Raw genomic sequence first — 19324 nt, 5'->3', positions numbered from 1 at the left:
TGTCACCACAGCCCTGCCAAACCTCGAAGATATTTATGTCAACAAAATTGCCAAAATATTGCAAACCCAAGTGCAAACAGAAATGTCAGACAAATGATGGTTATTTTTACGAGTTCTTCATTTGTCATGAAAATTCAACAGTAGTGTCAGCTACGATAGTTAACAATTAGTGAAACAAGGACTACCCTGCCTCAAGGTGAGGCCGAGAGTGAGAACAGCCACAGGCGGAAGATGTAGCAAGCTCTGCCGGCGTAGCAACCGCTGGGACCAGCATCACATTTGCCGGCGTAGCAACAGCTGGGACCAGCATCACATTTGTTTCATTTCAGAGACCATGTCCATGCTGCTGTCACGGTGGTGGCTAAGACCCACTAAGGTCAAGAATTTCCTTCTGGACAAGAGAATGAACTGTTTTGTTTGGATGGAGCCCTCAGGTTCTAGTTAGGCCGGCCAATGCCCTGGCTAAGGGACCACTCTTCAGGAAGCAGGGCCACCCTGGAAAGGCAGGTTCACCTTAATTTTTTTTTTTGTTGGTTTTTACGAGACAGGGTTTCTCTGTATTGTTTTGGAGGCTGTCGGGCCAGCCCGGCCTCGAACTCACAGAGATCTGCCTGCCTACAAGTCTTCCTGGGGGTTTTGTTGAGTCTGCCTGTCGTTTTAAGTTTTCCTTCTCTCCGCCCCAGAGCCCAGACACACTTCTAGCAACTCCGGTTCCCTCCACATCTCTGATGCTCCCTTCCCGTCACGTGACCCACTTCCGTGTAGGCTCAACTCAGTTCCCATCTATGAATCTAGAAGAATCTTCTCTCTAAAACTTACTCTCCGTGATCACGAATTTTTTTTTTTTTTTTTTTTTTGGTTTTTCGAGACAGGGTTTCCCTGTGGCTTTGGAGGCTGTCCTGGAACTCGCTTGGTAGACCAGGCTGGTCTCGAACTCACAGTGATCCACCTGCCTCTGCCTCCCAAGTGCTGGCATTAAAGGCGTGCGATCACGAATTTTACTCTGAGCTTTGGTGACTGTTAAGTTTCTGGGGCCCAAGCTTCCCATTCCCAAAAGACATCTTTCTCAAATATATACCCAGTGTCCCTGTATCCCTGTCTCCTTCAGCATGCTATCCGATCACATATTGCCGCTGCTTATAATTCTGTCTTAATCGTGTTAACTTTTGGCCCGCCTACCTACTTGTTGTTATTATTTATGAAGCAAAGGGTTTTTAGCCAAATTAGAGGCAAAACAGAGCAGTGACTTTAGGACGCTGGGCCTTGCGTTCTGGGTGAGATGGAGGAGCAGAAGCTGGCTCTGAGCCACTTCCAGAGGGAGAAGAGTCAGTACAAGAAAAATCAGACTTCTCCAAAGGCAGGAAGGGAGGAGCTGGCAAGTTCATAACGAACAGCCGAAGGGTGGGGGGCCGGGGGTGGGGGCGGGGGGCGGGGACCACGGGACTGGGACCAGAGAGGAGGTCTTGAGGGAAAGACCTCACCCATCAAAGGGCTCTAACTCTTGAAAATGCTAAAGGAGAGAGCCTGAGCTGAGAAGCTGAGAATTACAGCTGGGGTGTGTGTGTGTGTGTGTGTGTGTGTGTGTGTGTGTGTCCCGTCCTCTAAAATAACTGAAAAAAAAAAAAGGTTAAAAGATCCATTACAGGACTGGTAAGACGGCTCAGAAGGCAAAGGAACTCTTACCATTGCCACCGAGCCCCATATATGAGTTCTGTCCCTTAGACCCTGTGCTGATGATTTTGTGTCAATTCAACGGCACAAGCCAGCGTCATCTGGAAGGAAGGGACCTCTAATGACACAGTGCGGCCGCAAGACTGGGCTGCAAAGCCCAGACCCCACAAACAAGCATAGAGGACACAGCAGAACAAATACAGCTCACATTATGAACTTCCTAAGTGACCTCCATGAGCTGGAAACCACCCCGGATGCCTCTGAAAGGGGTTCTGGTCCATCCCCAGAAAACAGATGGGTTTGAATGCCTGCCTTGACATCAATCCATTAAGACTCTCCGTGTTCCAGAAGTAATGAGAGAATAATCACTGCTCTTGACTTTCGCCGTCTTGTTCCCTGGAGAAAGTTCCTGGAGGAGTGCGTATAAAGAGGCTCTCTCTCTCTCTCTCTCTGTTGGTTAACAGCCTCGAATTTGTGTGTGGATTAACAATTAGTCTCCATTCAGTATCTGGGGGGAATGCTTCTCTGATTGGCTATGGCTGCACTTCAGGAATTGGCTTGGAAGAAGAAAAAAAATGTTCCTCTGGGAAGGACCCAAGTCATCTTGAGTCATCCCAGATCCCCTTTGGCAAGATTTAAAAGGAGGTGCAATCGGATCTCACGGAGAGATTCCGCCCTAACTTTTGCCCTGGCTCTGAAGAGGATTCAGCCTGGGATTTCAAATATCCCTTTGCCCTATCTCATTTTCCATTGGGTAGGTTCAAAGTAGACTGGGCATGGGTGACCCAGGGTTAGGAAGATGGAGGCAAGGGCATCAGGAACTCAAGGTTACAAGAAACTGCCCCTCCCCCCCAAAAATAACAAGCAAGGGCCAGGGGCTGGCTCCGTGGTTACAGGCACTTGTCCATCAAAGCCCACAACCTGAGTTCAAATGAGTCCTGTGTGTGGTTCTCTGACCTCTGCAGGCATGCCGTGGCATACACGTAATGCCCACCACCACCACCAAGCACCCCCCAAAAAATAAATGTAAACAAAACAACCAAATTAGCATTCAAAGAATGGTTTTTTTTTTTTTTAAATAGAGAATACTGTTTTCTGCCTGCCAGTCACCTAACGATCGCCAGCTTTGAACCTATTACTATTAGGGTCTGCTTAATCTTATGAAATATGAAATACGCATATGCCTTAAATACATTCAAATGTGCCAATGGGTTCTGGGAATGGGGGAGTCTAGTTTCTTGTCCCATTTGCTCTCTCTCTCTCTCCGTCTATCTCTCCCTCTCTCTCTCTCTTCAGCTCTAGAGGTCCTTGGAAGCAACACATCTGCCTTCAAGATTCACTTAACTTGGTGGGGACTGAAATTTTGATGGTTCAGTCCCAAACTTCTGGGGTAGTCGAGGGGCCAAATGGGATGGATAGCCTGGGAGGCCATGCCACTGTGGAAGTCTGGGGTGTATGCAGAGGGTGGTGGCCTTTACAAGACAAACAAAGAGACACACATCTACACAGATGCCAACCTCAGCCTGTACACCCCTGCACAACACATTCTCTCTCTCTCTCTCTCTCTCTCTCTCTCTCTCTCTCTCTCTCTCTCTCTCTCTCTCTCTCTCACACACACACACACACACACACACACACTGTGTGTCACACGCACAGCCTTACCATGTAGCCCAAACTTGAAACTCATCGTTCGCCAATGTCTTTCCTTAGCATTGTGATATACTAGATCTCCCCCCCGCCAAAAAAAGTTTTTTTAAGTGAGTGTGCCTAGTTGGTAGAGTGCTCGCCCAGCCCATTATGTATAGGCCCTGGGTTGGCCCTCCATCAACAAACAATAACAAACCAACAACAACAATAACAAGCAGCCGGGCATGTTAGCTCAGGCCTGTGATGTCTGCGCTCCAACACCGAAGGGTTCAAGAGCAGCCTGGTGGGGCTTAGTCAGAATCCGTCTGCAGAAACCAAAACCAAGCAAACCGAACCACGTAGCTCACACGCCGTACGACTCACACCGTTACCGCATCCGGTGCGTGCACGGGCCGTGAGTCACCAGCACTGCAGTTTGAGAAAGCTCTCATCACCCCTCTAAGAAACGCGGGGTCGGTGGTGAGCAGCTTGCCTGACCCCAGCGCCCGCCCGGCAACCACGACTCTGCTTCCTGTCCGGGGAGATCAGCAGGGCTTCTACAGTCTGAACTCCGGGTGCCGGTTTCCCAACGTGGGGCGCAGGCTCTCTCTCCACCTCCCTCATCCATCTGGCTCTCAGTTTCTTCACGCGGCGTGGATGGTCCTGTCTCAGCTGGGCGACAGGTAGGGACAGGGTGTAATTCAGGGGTCGTGTGCTGCTCGCGTGTAGGAGGTGCTGCGTGAGTTCACCCACCCTGGAAAGAAAGAGAGGAATGACAGGGAGGAGGAGATCGCTCCTCGGCATCTTGGCTAAAGTCGAGTGTAGAAAACGAGAGAACAGAAGAAAGCGAGCCAGTGAGGTCTGGAATTTTGAAAGGATACCAAGGCTTAATTTGTTTGACCTGGGGTGGGACTTGATATTGGAAATTCTAAAAATTTTTTTGTTTTGTTTTGTTTTTTTGAGACAGGTTTCTCTGTATTGCTTTGGAGGCTGTCCTGGAACTCTCTGTAGACCAGGCTGGCCTCGAACTCATAGAGATCCACCTGCCTCTGCCTCCCGAGGGCTGGGATTAAAGGCATGTGCCGCCACGCCCAGCTTGGCCCCTCCTTCTTTAACATTTATTTCTTTATTGTGTGCACGCACGTGGAGGCCAGGGGACAGTGTGCGAGAATTTTGTTCTATGAACACAGGTCGGCCGGTGTCTCCACCTGCTGAACCAAGCTGCTGACTTTTTTTTCCCCCCAACAACAAACGTTGAGCTGGTTCAGAAGTTAAGAACACTACTCCCTGCTTCTCCGAAGACCTGAGTTCAGTTCCCAGAAGCTGCATCAGGCCCCCACTGGCACCCGCACCTTACCTAGGCATATCTACACACAGGTGAGCAATTAAAAATAATATAATGAAGTGGCTTGAGAGATGGCTCAGAGGTTAAGAGCACTGGCTGCTCTTCCAGAGGTCCTGAGTTCGATTCCCAGCAACCACATGGTGGCTCACAGCCATCTGTAATGAGGTGTGATGCCTCCTCCTGGGGTACAAGCATGTATACAGATTTTAAAAAAGTGTATGCATAATAAATAAATAATTAAAGCAATTAATAAGCCTTAAAAAACATCGAATGCATGTCCGTAAGCCAGACGTTTTCCAGACAAGCTTTGTGATGCAGATGTGATCCCTGGAACAGCAGAGTAAGCTCCTACCACACCTTGAGAGTTGGCTTCCCACGAGCAGCGGGGATCTCCGGGCGACCGGCGTGCAAACTAAAATCTAGAAAGTGTTACTTCCGGGTTCCCGCCAGCTCCAGCAGTCTGTAGTTTGTCACCTCTGCTCTTGTCTTGGTAAGCCACCAGGTGACTTTAATGATCTGTTCCCACAGACCAGGGTTTACCCACACTGGAAAATTGGCCCGGCGTACTCGTTAAACAGGATACGGGCATACGCTATTGGCAAAGCCTTCCAGAAGTTTGCTCAGTGATAGCTAGTTACACAGCGATTTGGAAGAACATCAAGTCATTTTAGACTTGTTTTATGTCCCATCCAGAAGAGGGAAAAACTCACATGTATATGGCATTTAGGTCTTCACCTGTGGGCAACTTTGGAGCATTCTATATTCCTTGCAACAATCACGTACCAAACAGGCTTACATTTAAAGTATAAGTGGTGAGCCGGGCATGGTGACTTTGATGCCAGCACTCAGAAGGCAGAGGGAGGCAGACCTCTGTCAGTTCAAGGCCAGCCAGGGTAACATATCGAGACCTTGTCTCAAAAAAAAAAAAGTGTGACCAGAGAGGTGCTCAACTTTGGAGGAGGTCAGCTAAAATCGTCTTATTTTACTTACTTATTTTAAAAAATATTTTAGTTATGCTATGCACATGTGTGTATGTATGTATGTCTGTGGGCATATCTGTATATGGGCATGTTCATGCCACCACATCCATGTGGAGATCTGAGGGAAACTAGAAAGAGTCCTTTCTCTTCTTCCATCCTGAGGGTCCTGGGAACGGAACTAAGGCCAGTGGCCTTGGCAGCAGGCGCCTTTACCCGCTGAGCCATCTTGACAACCCTTATTTGTTTGTTTGGTTGGTTAGTTTTTTTGAGACAGAGTTTCTCTGCGTAGCTTTGGAGGCTGTCCTGGAGCTCACTCTGTAGACCAGGCTGGCCTCGAGCTCATAGAGATCCGCCTGCCTCTGCCTCCCGAGTGCTGGGATTAAAGGTGTGCACGACCAACGCCCGGCTATTTATTCTTTTAAGACAGTGTTTCATCTATCCCAAGCTGGCCTCAAATTCATGATGTGGCCAAAAACTGCCTTGGACTTGTGGGTGTCTGTCTTCTAACTCCCCAATGCTGGGATTACAGGTATGCACAACCACGCCCAGTACATGTGATGATGGGCATGGTCCCTGAGTTTGTGCAAGCTAGCCATCTCACTGGGCCATCTAGCTTTTTAAAAATTAATATTTGCTTGTTTATTTATTTATTTGCTTACTTATTATTTTGGGTAGTGCCAAGAATCGAACCCAGAGCCCCACTAATGCTAGTAAGCACTCACACCTTTCAGTTCTCTTTCTGGGTTTTTTTGGTTGTCCATTTATTTTGCGACAGAGTCTCACGTGTCTCAGATTTGGACTCTGTATAACCAAGGATGACCTGATCATCATGACGCCATATCCCAAGGGCAGCGGGGGTCATTAGTGTACACCACCACACCCATCTCTCTGGACGGCTTCAAAACTCCTGGCGTCCAAGCCCCAACCTCCAGCAGGTAGATCCAGAATCCACCTGGTTTTGTTTGCTTCTAATTCTTTAGATGACTCTAGTAGCCAAATTTGAAACTGCTACTGTATTTCACTGTCGCTGACATCTTTGGTATATAAAAAATAAACCCTCCTTTAAAGGCTGAGGCTCCATCCACAAGGCTCTGTTGCTGACTCTCTTCAGAAGCCCCACGCTGAACGTCTTGATGCCTTGATCATCAGCAAGATTCCAGAGGAGGACACAAGCACTAAAGCTTGGAGGAGCAAGCTTCTTGACTGTGTGACCGCGTTAAGCACAGCGACCACCTGGGCATTTAGCATCACGTCCTGAGAAACGGGTTTTTCTATCAGAGGTAGGTAGCCTGGCAAGGTCTCGTGTTTCCAGAGCCCACCCTCCTTCTCTTTTGCACAGGTTAGCCAACCCCATCGCTCTGTGCAATTGAGTTCCCACCAATAGTTTGAGCTCCAGTCACTCACCACCTACTTCAGGGATAAAAGATGGAAGCCACCTTGGCCAAGGGGGCTTGCTAGACCAGTTTGGGTCTTGGTGGACCCTTTTTGCAAGACTTGCCTTGCTGAGTTCATTTTGCATTGTCTGTGTGTTCTTTTGTACAGCACTGAGATCACTCTTTGATTCTAACAATGTCTCCCCAGTTCCATGAACACTGGACACCTACACAGAGTCTTGTCCCTCCAGGCCCCGCTGCTCTTCAGCTCCAAATAAACACACGGACGCTGTATTAGTTATAAAACTGTTGGCCAATGTCTAGGGCTTCTTACTGGCTAGCTCTCCCTTAATTATTAACCCATAACTACTCATCTATGTATTTCTACATGGCCTTATCTTACCAGAGGACACCTGGTACATCCTACCTTCCCAGTCTCTTCATGGCATCTCTTCCGGGTCTCTCTCTGCCTACCCAGAATTCTCCTCATCTCCTATCTCCGCCTACCTTCCTGCCTCTATTTGTCAAACGGTGTTTTCTTCATCAAACAATAGAGAAACATATACACAGAAGGACGTCCCCCATCACCTCCCTCTCTGCCTGTAGATTTTAGGAATTATGTCTGTAGCTGTGTATGCCTTGACACACCCACCGTTGGTCGATAAACGCCTGTCGATGTTTCTGATAGCTTAGATCTAGCTGTGGAAGCTTGCGTGACAGCCTGTGGTGTTACTGAGAGGTAGGACTTAGTAGAACTAGGCTTGGTCCTGAAGGGATCTGTAACCCTGACCTTCCTCTCTCTGCTGTCTTTGTTTTGCCATTTCCTTTGGTGGACCCTTGTCACAATGCTTGCTATACACATGCAGCAGGGCCAAAGACAATCTTTCTGCCTTTAATCTAGCTTGCACTGGCATTTTTATCACAGTCACAGAAAGCAAACACAATGATACTGGGCAGCTACTCAACATGCCTGCTAAAAATGGTTTCTGGTGCTTGGGAAAAGCTAGAGAAGAAGACGAAGATAAGATACCCATAAGTAGGAGCGTTAGCCACCAGGGTTAGGAAGGCAGAGTAGAGCTGAAGGCTTAGCTGGTGGTAAAACCAACAAGGACACCAGAAACTCAGAGGAAGAGGGATCAGCGCCCACCAGGAAGGGACAGAGGAGTTTCACAACAAAGATTCCCCATAGAGGGGTGAGAAGGTTTTGTCGTCGTCATCTGTTCATTTGTTTGTTTGTTTGTTTTGTTTTTTTGCAAACAGTGTCTCCCTTAATATCTCTGGAGCTGGCCATGTAGACCAGGCTGGCCTCGAACTCACAGAGGTTTTCCTGTCTCTGCCCCACCCACTCCACCCCCCCCAAGTGCTGGGATCAAAAGTTGTGTGCCACTATGACCAGCTGAAGCAATGCACTTTTGAACTGAGCAGTGGATGGATTGTCCCAGAGATAGGAGGGGAAATTTTTAAAAATTGGGATTATTTCTGAAAACAGTGGCTAGGCTGTCCACAAGCATCGTGACCCTGGGGTTCCACCCCTCAAAGCGCAAAACAGACAAAACCCAACAAAACCAAATACAGCTCAGCGTGTGGGGCGGGGGTAGGTGTCAGCCACAGCGAGGATGAGAAGGCTCGTAAAGCGTCCGCCGTGGGTGATGCGAGCACGGGTCTCCCTCCTCAGAGAAGGGGACAGGCATGCAGAGGCTCAAAGGCGGAGACAGTGTGGCACACATACCGGTGACAGGCCATACACAGAGGGTGGAGAGGCACAGGCCTGCAGCTCTAGCACTCGTGGGGTGAGGTAAGACGATAATGAGTTTGGGACCAGCCTGGGCAATGCAGTAAGACCAGCCCCCCCCCCAAACCACCAACATCGTTGTAATTTTCAAAGGCGGCGTGAGAGAGAGAAAGATGCCGTGCTCACACGGAGGGGTTTTCTATTTAGGGGAATTGGAATAGAACAAAGGGGGAGGGGAGGGAAGGGGGGAGAGAAGTCGAGAAAGAGAGACAGGCAGAGAAGCAAAGAGAGAGACAAAAAGAGAAATGGGGCTGGGTGGGGCCCTTGTAAAAGGGAACATAGGGAATGTGCACAGGTGGTACTCTTAGTGGCTGCAGCCGAGGGCGTGTCCTGTCAGGACCCCAAGGGCAGGCCAGCACGGATGCCTGAATACTAACCCCCCCCACCACCACCAACAATCTTGTCCAATTCTGCCTCTCTGCTAATAAGGGCAGAACCGGTTAGGATTTGAACTTGTATCCACCCGGCTTCCCTGGTTTTGTTTTGTTTTGTTTTTTCTTCCTGTGACCCTCTGGCTCTCAGAACTGTATGTTTTTCCAGCATTGGCAACTATGCTTTAATAACACATGTACTAATATATATTACGAATTTTATTCGTTGAAAAAAATACTATGAAGCCGGGCGTTGGTGGCACATGACTTTAATCCCAGCACTCGGGAGGCAGAGGCAGGTGGATCTCTGTGAGTTCGAGGCCAGCCTGGTCTACAAAGTGAGTTCCAGGACAGCCTCCAAAGCCACAGAGAAACCCTGTCTCGAAAAACCAAAAAAAAAAAAAATACTATGGTTATAGAGGATCCATCTCCAGTAAGAAATGGCTTTGTATTAAAGCCCAGCCTATGCTCTCAGGTAAAGAGAACAAGAAAACGCCCACAAAACTACAGCGTCCTTTCTCCTCTGCTATAGCTCTGCCACTGAAAGGATTAATAAATAACACGTTGGGATTAGTTTTACAGCCCAGAGGCAGACTGAGATCCAAAGTTTAAAGAACTGTTCTTTAATGACATCCGAGTTCCCGTCTATTTGGAAGCAGTCAAACAGCCTTGTTTATAAATTCAGGAAGGAGACAGCCTCATCAGAAGACGCTAATCCAAGCTGGGTGTCATGACTCACATCTGTAATGCTAGCACTAAAGTGCCGGACACAGGGGATGCCAGGTTCAAGGACAGCGTGGACCGCACAGAACGGCTGTGTCTGGAAAACCTGCAAATAGAAATAGTCTAGTAGGGGTGTAGTTTATGGGTAGACGGCTTGTCTAGCAGGGAAAAGGTTCCGAATTTGACACCCCGGAAGTGAGAAGAAACAGTGCGATCCAATATTTAAAACTAGAGTGTCTTTAGGAGACAAATGTAGCACAGGCATTTGCAAGATCATTTGAGACCCCCAAACTGGTAAAAGTCTCTAGCTAAACACGTGTGGCTGGAATCCCGGTCCCTGTGGGAGGCGGTTGAATTGGCTGAGGGGACAGAAGCTAGGGGACAGCCTGGACGACACAGAGGACCCTGTCTCAAAACAAAATCAAACCCAAATGAGCAATAGCATCAGACTATCATTAAAAGGATATGATAAAATGGGGTGGGGTTTTTTTTGTTTTGTTTTTTGAGATGGGATCTTATGAAGCTCAAGCTGGTCTAAAACTTCTGGGGTTACAGTGTGCTCACGTTGATTCACGGCTGGATTTTTCTTTTCTTTCCTTTTTTTTTAGACACAGAATCTTATGTAGCCTAGGATAGCCTAGAACATTTTTTTGGGGGGGTGCAGAGGATGACCTTGAATTCCCAACTCTCCTAATGCTATGATTTCAGGCACCAGGCACCATCACACCTGTTTAGTTTGTTTATTTATTTATTTATTTATTTTTTGGTTTTACGAGACAGGGTTTCTCTGTATTGTTTTGGAGGCTGTCGGTCCAGCCCGGCTTCGAACACACAGAGATCCCCCTGCCTCTGCCTCCTGAGTGCTGGGATTAAAGGCGTGCGCCACCACCGCCCGGCTTATTTATTTATTTTTATGTGGTGCTGGGGAATCAAACCCAGGGTTTCATTCACCCTAGTCAGGCGCTCCACCAACCGAGCTACATACCCAGCTCAGCTGCTTGATTGCACGTCTTGAGGTAAACTGCTCTGGGCTATGATTCAGACATGTTCTCAGAGACCTCCCCCGCTCCTGATGCCCTCCCTGATACGGCCCTAAGGTGGCCTTTGTGTGGGAGGCAATAAGCAAGGCATCTCTTGCCACCGTAGGCCTGGAAGGTCCATATCGACCCAACCCAGCCTAGTCACACTAGGACTTGAAGGACTGACAGGATAGTGGAGGTCTGTTGTTACTCGAGACGGTGGTCGAAAAGTTGAGACTGCACTGGCTGGTCAGCTGTTCTTAGCCCCTACAGCAACAGCTCAACCAGGTTGTCACTGCAGAGTGACCTTGCCCCGCCCCCCATGCTCCTTAGCTCTCCGCTGATTCTCTGAGCCTCTCTTTAATTCTGCACAATGCGACATTCCCCGAGTACGTTATAGGAAGCGAGTTATCAGGAGTCAGTTGCTGTAGCAGATATCCCGACAGACGCCCTCAGTTCTCCGTCAAAACCCAAAGGACCTGTTTCCTCCGTGGCTGAGTGGGCTGCTGGCAGCCGGTCAGACCGCATGAGGGTTACCTCCGCTGAAAAGAATTTGATCCCCTAAGGTCAAGCCCAGCTGCTGGAGGAGTCTGGGTTCAGACAACCGGCTGCTAGGCGACATCGCGCACGATGCTTAGTTCATCTGAGTTTCAGATAGACGGTGACAGAAGCATGCTGTAAAGCAGGGGTCACCTGCTAAAGATTACTCACTGTTTATAGGAAGCTCGAGTCTGATTGGACCAGGCTATGCTTTTATTTGCTAAGTCTGGAACCACTAAACTCAAGGCAACTCTTGACACTGCCAGCCCCAGAGTCTTCTATGGTCCAGCTGAGGCTCCGGCCAGAGTACCCATTACAGGGTAGCTCCTCCCCCTCCTCCCCGCCTTCCCCTCCCCTCCCTCCTCCTCCCCTTCCCTCCCTCTCTCCCTCCCTCCCTCCCTTTCTCCCTTTCACTGTCTCGTCTTTCTTTCCTCTGTTTGGTTTTTGAGATAAGTTCTCAGTATGTAGCCTAGGCAAGTCTGGAACCTACTGTGTAGCCCAGGCTGGGGGGTCAAACTTGTGCCAATTTTTTTCCCTCGGCCCCTCCTAGTCCTGGGATCACAGGCGTGCACCGCCATGATCAGTTTCCTTCTTCTTCTCGTCATCCTCCTCATCCCTCTTTTGATAGGAGATCTCGATGTGTCCCTCTAGCTGGACTGAAATTCACTGTGTAGGCTAGGATGGCCTCACACACAACGAGTGGGGTTAATGCTGTGCACCACCAAGCTTCATTTTTATTTTTTTCATCTTTAGTGGTGGTCCCAGGAGCACTTCTTTTTATTTTTTTAATTTAATTTAACTTTATTTTATAGGTGTGGGTGTCCTGTCTGCATGTATGTCTGTATAATGTGTGCATGCGGTACCTGCGGAGGCCAGAAAAGGGTGTTGGATCTCCGGACCTGTGATTAGATGGTTGTGAACCACCACATCGGTACCGAGAATCGTACCTGGGTCCTCTGAAAGAGCAGCCATGTTCGTAGCCATTGGGCAATCTCTCCAGCTCCTATGGGGCACTTCTTAAAATTCTCAATTCAAGCTAACCGCCACCTCAGGCCTACTCCCTGTACAACCCAACTGCAGCTGGCTCTCTCTTTTTTTTTTTTTTTTTTTTTTTTTTTTTTGGTTTTTCGAGACAGGGTTTCTCTGTGGCTTTGGAGGCTGTCCTGGAACTCACTCTGTAGACCAGGCTGGTCTCGAACTCACAGAGATCCGCCTGCCTCTGCCTCCCAAGTGCTGGGATTAAAGGCGTGCGCCACCAACGCCCGGCTAGCTGGCTCTCTTCTTTGCAATAGGGTGGCTAATGAATTGGTTGGCCTGTATCTGAGCTGATTCTGAGTTGATTTTTTTTTTTTTGAGGCGAGATCTAGAACATGGCAGGTAGACAAAAAAAAATGATCTGGAGTGTCTAATGCCCCTGCCTTGGCTCTCGTGTGTTTTATTTTACGGGGGGGGGGGGGGGTCACAATTAAGAGATTGCCCCGCATCCCAGCAGAGACATTGGCCTTGACGATGAAAGACTATGGGACCTTTTGAAGCTGGACTCAATGCATTTTGCGTTACGATGCAGCTACAATTGCACCTGTGAGGTTCAGGGAGTGGAGTGCGGTAGTTTCAGTGAGAATGGTCCCATAGCCTCATATGTTTGCGTCCTTTTGGCCCCCATTTAGTTAAAGTCTTTGGAGAGTACTAGGGGGTGTGGCCTTATTGGAGGGGGTGTGTCACGGGGAGGCTTTGAGGTTTCAAAAAACCCATTCCCAGTTGGAATCAAACTACCATAGCCTCCTTGGGCGTGTAGATCAGGATAGATCTCTCAGCTACTGTCCCAGCACATGGCCCGCCTGCCTCCTGCAGTGTTTGTGCTGTGATGCTCCCAGGCTCACGCTCTGGAAGTGTAAGCCCCAGTACACGCTTTCTTCTGTAAGCTGTCTTGGTTCTGGTGTCTCACCACGGCATAGAAAAGCAGCTATGACTGTAGGATTCAAGTTTGGGTACTTATCCCTCGGGAAAAAACAAAGTCAGTCTTGGGGCTAAAAACGGGCTTACTTCAGCAGCCAAAGGACGGAGAGGGGAGAGCTTTGCTCATGAGTCAGCTTCTCAGCCCCAATTAGATTTGGGTGATTAGATGCAGCACAGGAATATGGGGTCCAGGGAAGACTGACACCACGGAGGAATGCTCTTGTCCTTTCTGGGATCAGTGAAGGTCTTCCAGAGTTGTGTGGTCTTTCAAGCCTCTCAGCGTCAGATGCTCCATGTACCTTGGCTAGTGATGGCTTTTTAGAAAAATATTTATTTTATCTGTTGACTGTTTTGTCTTCCTGCACGTCTGTGCATCTGGTGGGACATCAGGTCCCCGAGGACTGTGGTTACAGACAACCGTGAACCCCAGGCCTCTGGAGGAACAGACAGTGCTCTCAACTGCTGAGCCACCTCTCCAGTCCCAGCTGAAGATATCTTTAGCCTTGGTGGAGGAAGAGCGAGGCTAGGCATGTTTAGGTCAAACTAACCCTGCGCTGTAGTTCCGACAGAACGCTTTTTGACATGTCCAACGTGCCTACGCGCAGAGCTGAGTGGGAGACGCCCCACAGGTTAAGGCAACAAAGGAGACAGGCGTGATACGCAACAGGGATGCCAAGCCTTTCTCCCAGCCCTCTGGCAGTCTGAAAACCAGCCAGGGATGTCTCTGAGAGCATATAAAGTAACCCGAGCAGCTGTCATCATGACCTACATAACCCTCAGCGGGGGCAGCTACCTGCCCCAAAGTCAGTAGAAAGTGGCCGCAGAGCGTAACTGAGCGTGTGACCTCCAAAGTTAGCAATGTGTAGGTCAGCTAGGGGCTAGTGGAGGGGGAGGGATTCGTTAGGGTTTCACTTAAGGGAGACAGCCAGGCATGGTGGCAAATGCCTTTTGTCCCAGCAGATCTCTGAGTTTCAGGCTAGCCTGGTCTACAGAGCAAGTTCCAGGACACATAGAACCGCCTTCTCAACTCCCCTCCCCCCTCCAAAAGAAACCTCTCTAAGAGAGAGGCGTTTTCCCCATAAAGTTTAGGAAGACACGCTGGGCGTTGGTGGCGCACGCCTTTAATCCCAGCACTCGGGAGGCAGAGGCAGGCGGATCTCTGTGAGTTCGAGACCAGCCTGGACTACCAAGCGAGTTCCAGGACAGCCTCCAAAGCCACAGAGAAACCCTGTCTTGAAAAACCAAAAAAAAAAAAGTTTGGGAAGACAACTTATGGACACTTGTTCATTTATTATAAAGGCTGTAACTCAAGGACTGCACCCAGAAGAGACTAGCAGGCCAAGTAGAGGGTGAGGGGGGAGTGCAGGTCCGATGAGAATCTGGGAGGTCACCACGTCTGATAAACCAGAGGCTTCCTTTCTAGTCTTGTGTTGGAGACGGATACTGGGACCTTGTACATCCTAGGCCTGTGCTGTGTTGCTGAGCTACATACAAGTATCCTGTTGCAGGGTTGAACATTTAACTATGTAAAGATGATGTGTTGCTGTTTCACCTGGCCTGCCTAAGGCGCCTGATTGGTCTAATACAAAGCTGAATTGGCCAATAGCGAGGCAGGAGAGGGAAAGGCGGGGCTGGTGGGCAGAGAGAATAAGTGGGGGGAGGAGTCTAGGCTCTAGAGAGAATGAAAACAGGGAGATGCCTGGGGTCAGACAGACAGACACGGAAGAAGCAGGAAAGTAGGACATATAAAATGAAAGAAAGATAAAAATCCCTGAGGGAAAGTGTAGATGAAGAGAAATGGGTTAAGTTATAAGAGCAAGTGAGACAAGCATAGGACTGAGCACTCATAACTACTATTAAGTCTCTGCGCCATGATTTGGAGGCTGGTGGTCCAAGGAAGCCTGTTACAGCATCCCCAAAGGGTTCAGATGTCGTTGTTTTAAGACAGGGTATTACCATGTGGTCAAGAAGTGTTATGGAACCGGGTGGTGGCCGCTCACGCCTTTAATCCCAGCACTCAGGAGGCAGAGGCAGGCGGATCTCTGTGAGTTTGATACAGGGCGGGTTCCAGGACTGTGGTGTCTGAAGACCAGAGGACGGAGCCTGCCACTAGCTAACCAGAGAGGCTTGCTGGTTTCTAGCCTAGCCAACCACTAGGAGCTCTAGGTTCAGGGAGAGCTCTCTAACTCCAATGGATAGGTGGAAAATGGCAACGAAGATACCAACCCCCCCTTTTCTAGCCCCAACATGCATGCACACACACACATGCATGTATACTTATATGGAGACAGGCACACACACATATGTAAATCAATTAGCAAATCTTTTTTTTTTTTTTTTTTTTACGAGACAGGGTTTCTCTGCATTGTTTCGGAGGCTGTCGGTCCAGCCTGGCCTCGAACTCAACAGAGATCCGCCTGCCTCTGCCTCCCGAGTGCTGGGATTAAAGGCGTGTGCCACCACTGCCCGGCTAATTAGAAAATCTTTTTTACAGGAGTAATCACCCGTGACATCTCAGCAAGATGGCCGCCTGAACAAGACAAAAACAACTACACCACCAATAGACAAGACCAAAATAAGAATTACAACACCAATAACACGAGAGATTAGGGGTTTCATGAGGCCTTACCCCTAAACAAAGAATAACAAGCAACTAAGGAATGCAGAGAGGAGAGAGAGTCTTTCCCAGGGACCAGCCCCTAATTGGCTATCCAATACCAATTGGTCAGCCCTGAAACTGTACACATACATACAAGGAAAACTACATGGACTGAGAAAGGTGTGTGTGTGTGTTTGCGAAACAATAGCAAAAGTGGAGCATGGATCTCAGAGGGAGAAAGGGGAGGGGCTGGCGAGAGGAGAGAGAAAGGACCGGGAGATACAGTGTAACTAAACTTTAACTTCATAAGCTAAAAAAGTGTGACTGATACTTATGGTCTTAGCCTTGCTACCTGCGGCCATTGCAATGCTGAGGTGTAGCCCTTCACCCGGAACCTTCCAGAAGCCCGTTCTCAGGATAGCTGGAAGACACTGGAAACGCCTGGGAGCTGATGTAAAGGCTTTGCACTGGGAGCCCCTGCATCTGTCCCGTCTCCCCCACTCCTGTCCCATCCTCTGCCAGCTGCCCTTGGGGAGCATTTTCTCTCTACTTCTTGTCCTTGTCTCCTCAGGACCATTCCCTAGAGAGCCTGATCTAAGACAGCAAGTAAGTAAATCAAAATAAGGAGCTGTGGTCGGTCCCCGAAGAAAGGGGCATTGTGATGGACAACAATGGTGTAGGAAGCTATTCCAGGCGGGGTGGGCAGGCAAGGGCACCAGGGCGTGGGGGTGTGGGTCAGCCAAGAAGGTTCCAGGCGAAAGGAAAGGCAGGGGAGCGGGGACTGAAGTCAGCAAAGGTCACAGAAAAGGTCGGCGTTGTGTTCTAGGAACAGGACAAAGACGGGCGTGGAGGTGGGGGGGCAGGTGCGGGATGGGCGTGGGAGTTCAGGGAAGGCTCCGGTGGCGACACTGAGGCTGTGATGGGGACTTCGGAGCTTATGGCAAGGGACAGGAATACTTGGAGCCTTTCAGCGGGGTGTGATGTGAGATTTAATTAGCACTTTGCAGGGTGTGGAGAGAGGCAGTGTGGATGACGCCCATGAAGTGAGAGAAAGGTGTGTTCTGGAAGGATTAGCAGGGCTCCACTCTTGTTAGCCACGGGCTACTGAGTGAGGTTTTGCTCTCCCTCTTTTGGCTCCTTTGTCTTTTTTGATGGGCTCACCACCCAGCTCCCAAGTAAATCACACACGGAGTCTTATTACCACTTACGAATGTTGGCCTTAGCTTGGCTTGTTGCTAGCCAGCTGTTCTTATATTAACCCATCTACCTTTTTCCCCTCTGGGCTTTTGTCTTTCTTATTTCTGCATCTCTTACTCTCCTTCTTACTCCTTGACTGGCTGGGTGGCTGGGTGGCTGGGTGGCTGGGTGGCTGGGTGGCTGGGTGGCTGGGTGGCTGGGTGGCTGGCCCTTGATGTCCTCCTCTCATTCTCTTGCTCCTCTCCTCCTACTTATCCTCTCCATCTGCCAGCCCCGCCCACCCTTGCCCCTGCCCCGCTATTGGCCATTCGGCTCTTTATTAGACCACCAGGCGTTTTACACAGGCAAAGAATCACAGCTTCACTGAGTTAAACAAATGCAGCATAAACAAAAGTCACACACCTTAAAATAACATTCCCCAACAATGCCTGAGCTTTTAGTCTTGCTGCCGAGATAGGAAACCCCCGGAAAGGAGCCTGGGTTTGGAGACATAGGAACCCATGGATGATCTAAGTCTCATGAGAACTCTTTGATCAATGTATTAACTAAGACCTGGGGAAGCTGAATGACTGGCTCCAATTTATCGCTAGAACTCAGTGTTAAAAAACTGAAAACCAGCTGTCAATACTGCTCTAAACCGGCTTTCAACGCTCTGGGCTGTGAGTACTGAGAACAGCAGAAGCCTTGCAGCTGTATTGGCCTCAGAGTCACCGGCAATGTTCCTGCCTCGGTCTCCTTCCAAGTGCTGGTATTCTGGACACCAGCGGCCCTGCCTGACTTTAAGAAGTTCGACTTAGCCGGGTGTTGGTGATACATGCCTTTGATTCCAGCACTCAGGAGGCAGAGGCAGGCGGATCTCTGTGAGTTGGAGACCAGCCTGGTCTACAAGAGCGAGTTCCAGGACAGCCTCCAAAACAATACAAAAAAAAAAAAAAAAAAAAAAAAAAAGAAAAGAAGTACAACTTGATTGATAGCTAGGGATCGGTGGAGGCTTTAATCCTAACACTCAGGAGGCAGATGGCTCTCTGTAAATTTGAGGCCATTGTACATAGTGAGTTCCAGGACAGTCAGGGCTATGTGGAGAAACCCTGTCTCAGAAAGAAAGAAAGAAAGAAAGAAAGAAAGAAAGAAAGAAAGAAAGAAAGAAGGAAGGAAGGAAGGAAGGAAGGAAGGAAAGAAAGAAAGAAGAGGAGAAGGAGGAGGAGGAGGAGGAGGAAGAAGAAGAAGAAGAAGAAGAAGAAGAAGAAGAAGAAGAAGAAGAAGAAGAAGAAGAAGAAGAAGAAGAAGGTTACTTTAAGTTACTTTAACTCCCACCAGCATGGCTGCAGAGCTTCTAACAGTCTCTCTCCACTGTGACAGAACAGGAGCGGCTTCAAAGATGTGGAGGAGCCGGTGGGGAGAGCCAGGGCCACAGAGCTGGAGCTCGAGCCTTCGCCCACTCTCCACTCCTGCCTGACTGCCAGGCCCCGCCCACCCATGCAGCCCCGCTCCAGCCAGGATCTCTCTGTGCCTCTTGCTGAACAGAGCAAGCTCATTCATGTCTTTGTCAAAGGCACAGGCTGTTCCCAGTCTGGGCGACAGAGAGCGGGGCTCCTGGGCACCCATTACCTTCTTTCTGGCAGCGTCTCTCCCTGCTTTCAGTGCTCAGCTTTAAAATTAGCTTCCTTGTGACACCTCCCCTCCCCGGAGTGTTACTCACCTCTCCGTATTCCTCCCCGGGGTTCTGTTGAGACACGAGCTGTAGACTTAACTAGCCCCATTTTGCAGACAAGGAAAGTGTGAGCTTGGAAAGTAAGGGTGCCGTAGGAAAGGGAGCAGGGCCGACAGGCCCTGTGGCTCTCCTAACCCTGCTTGGGTGAGGACAAGGGGTCCATGGGATGACCTCAAGCTCCATATGCAGCCAAGGTTGACTCTAACTCCTTATCATTCCATCCCTATCTCCCCATCGCTGGAATCCGAGGCATGCACAGCCATGCCCAGTTTGCAAATTGTTCCATTTTTAACTTTCACACAATGGAGCATGATGAGTCGGCTCCCCGGAGGGCGAGGGAAGGTGCTCTGTTTCCAAACCTAACAGCCTGAGGTCTGTTCCTGGATAGACGGAGAGAACTGACTCCTTAACGTAGCCCTGT

At 49.3% G+C, this 19324-nt stretch overlaps 2 long non-coding RNA genes across 3 annotated transcripts; one reads left to right on the top strand and one right to left on the bottom strand.

Annotated features, from left to right (window-relative positions):
- Positions 1-1771: 1771 nt before the first annotated feature.
- On the bottom strand, positions 1772-19110 carry LOC121133694. The gene is made up of 2 exons (XR_005870658.1): positions 18892-19110; positions 1772-4051 (listed from the first exon to the last, which is right to left on the bottom strand). It is a non-coding gene; the product is annotated as an uncharacterized LOC121133694 (long non-coding RNA).
- On the top strand, positions 3872-16659 carry LOC110341359. 2 transcript variants are annotated; one of them, XR_002383264.2, is made up of 4 exons: positions 3872-3980; positions 4557-4674; positions 6691-6902; positions 15891-16659. It is a non-coding gene; the product is annotated as an uncharacterized LOC110341359 (long non-coding RNA). The 2 variants fall into 2 exon arrangements; XR_005870657.1 differs by having other exon boundaries at positions 3895-3980; positions 4488-4674.
- Positions 19111-19324: the final 214 nt, after the last annotated feature.

The sequence above is a fragment of the Mesocricetus auratus genome, unplaced genomic scaffold (genome assembly GCF_017639785.1).
Source record: "Mesocricetus auratus isolate SY011 unplaced genomic scaffold, BCM_Maur_2.0 Super-Scaffold_100023, whole genome shotgun sequence".
Lineage (NCBI taxonomy): Eukaryota > Metazoa > Chordata > Mammalia > Rodentia > Cricetidae > Mesocricetus > Mesocricetus auratus.
This window is presented reverse-complemented; position numbering and strand designations above follow the sequence as displayed.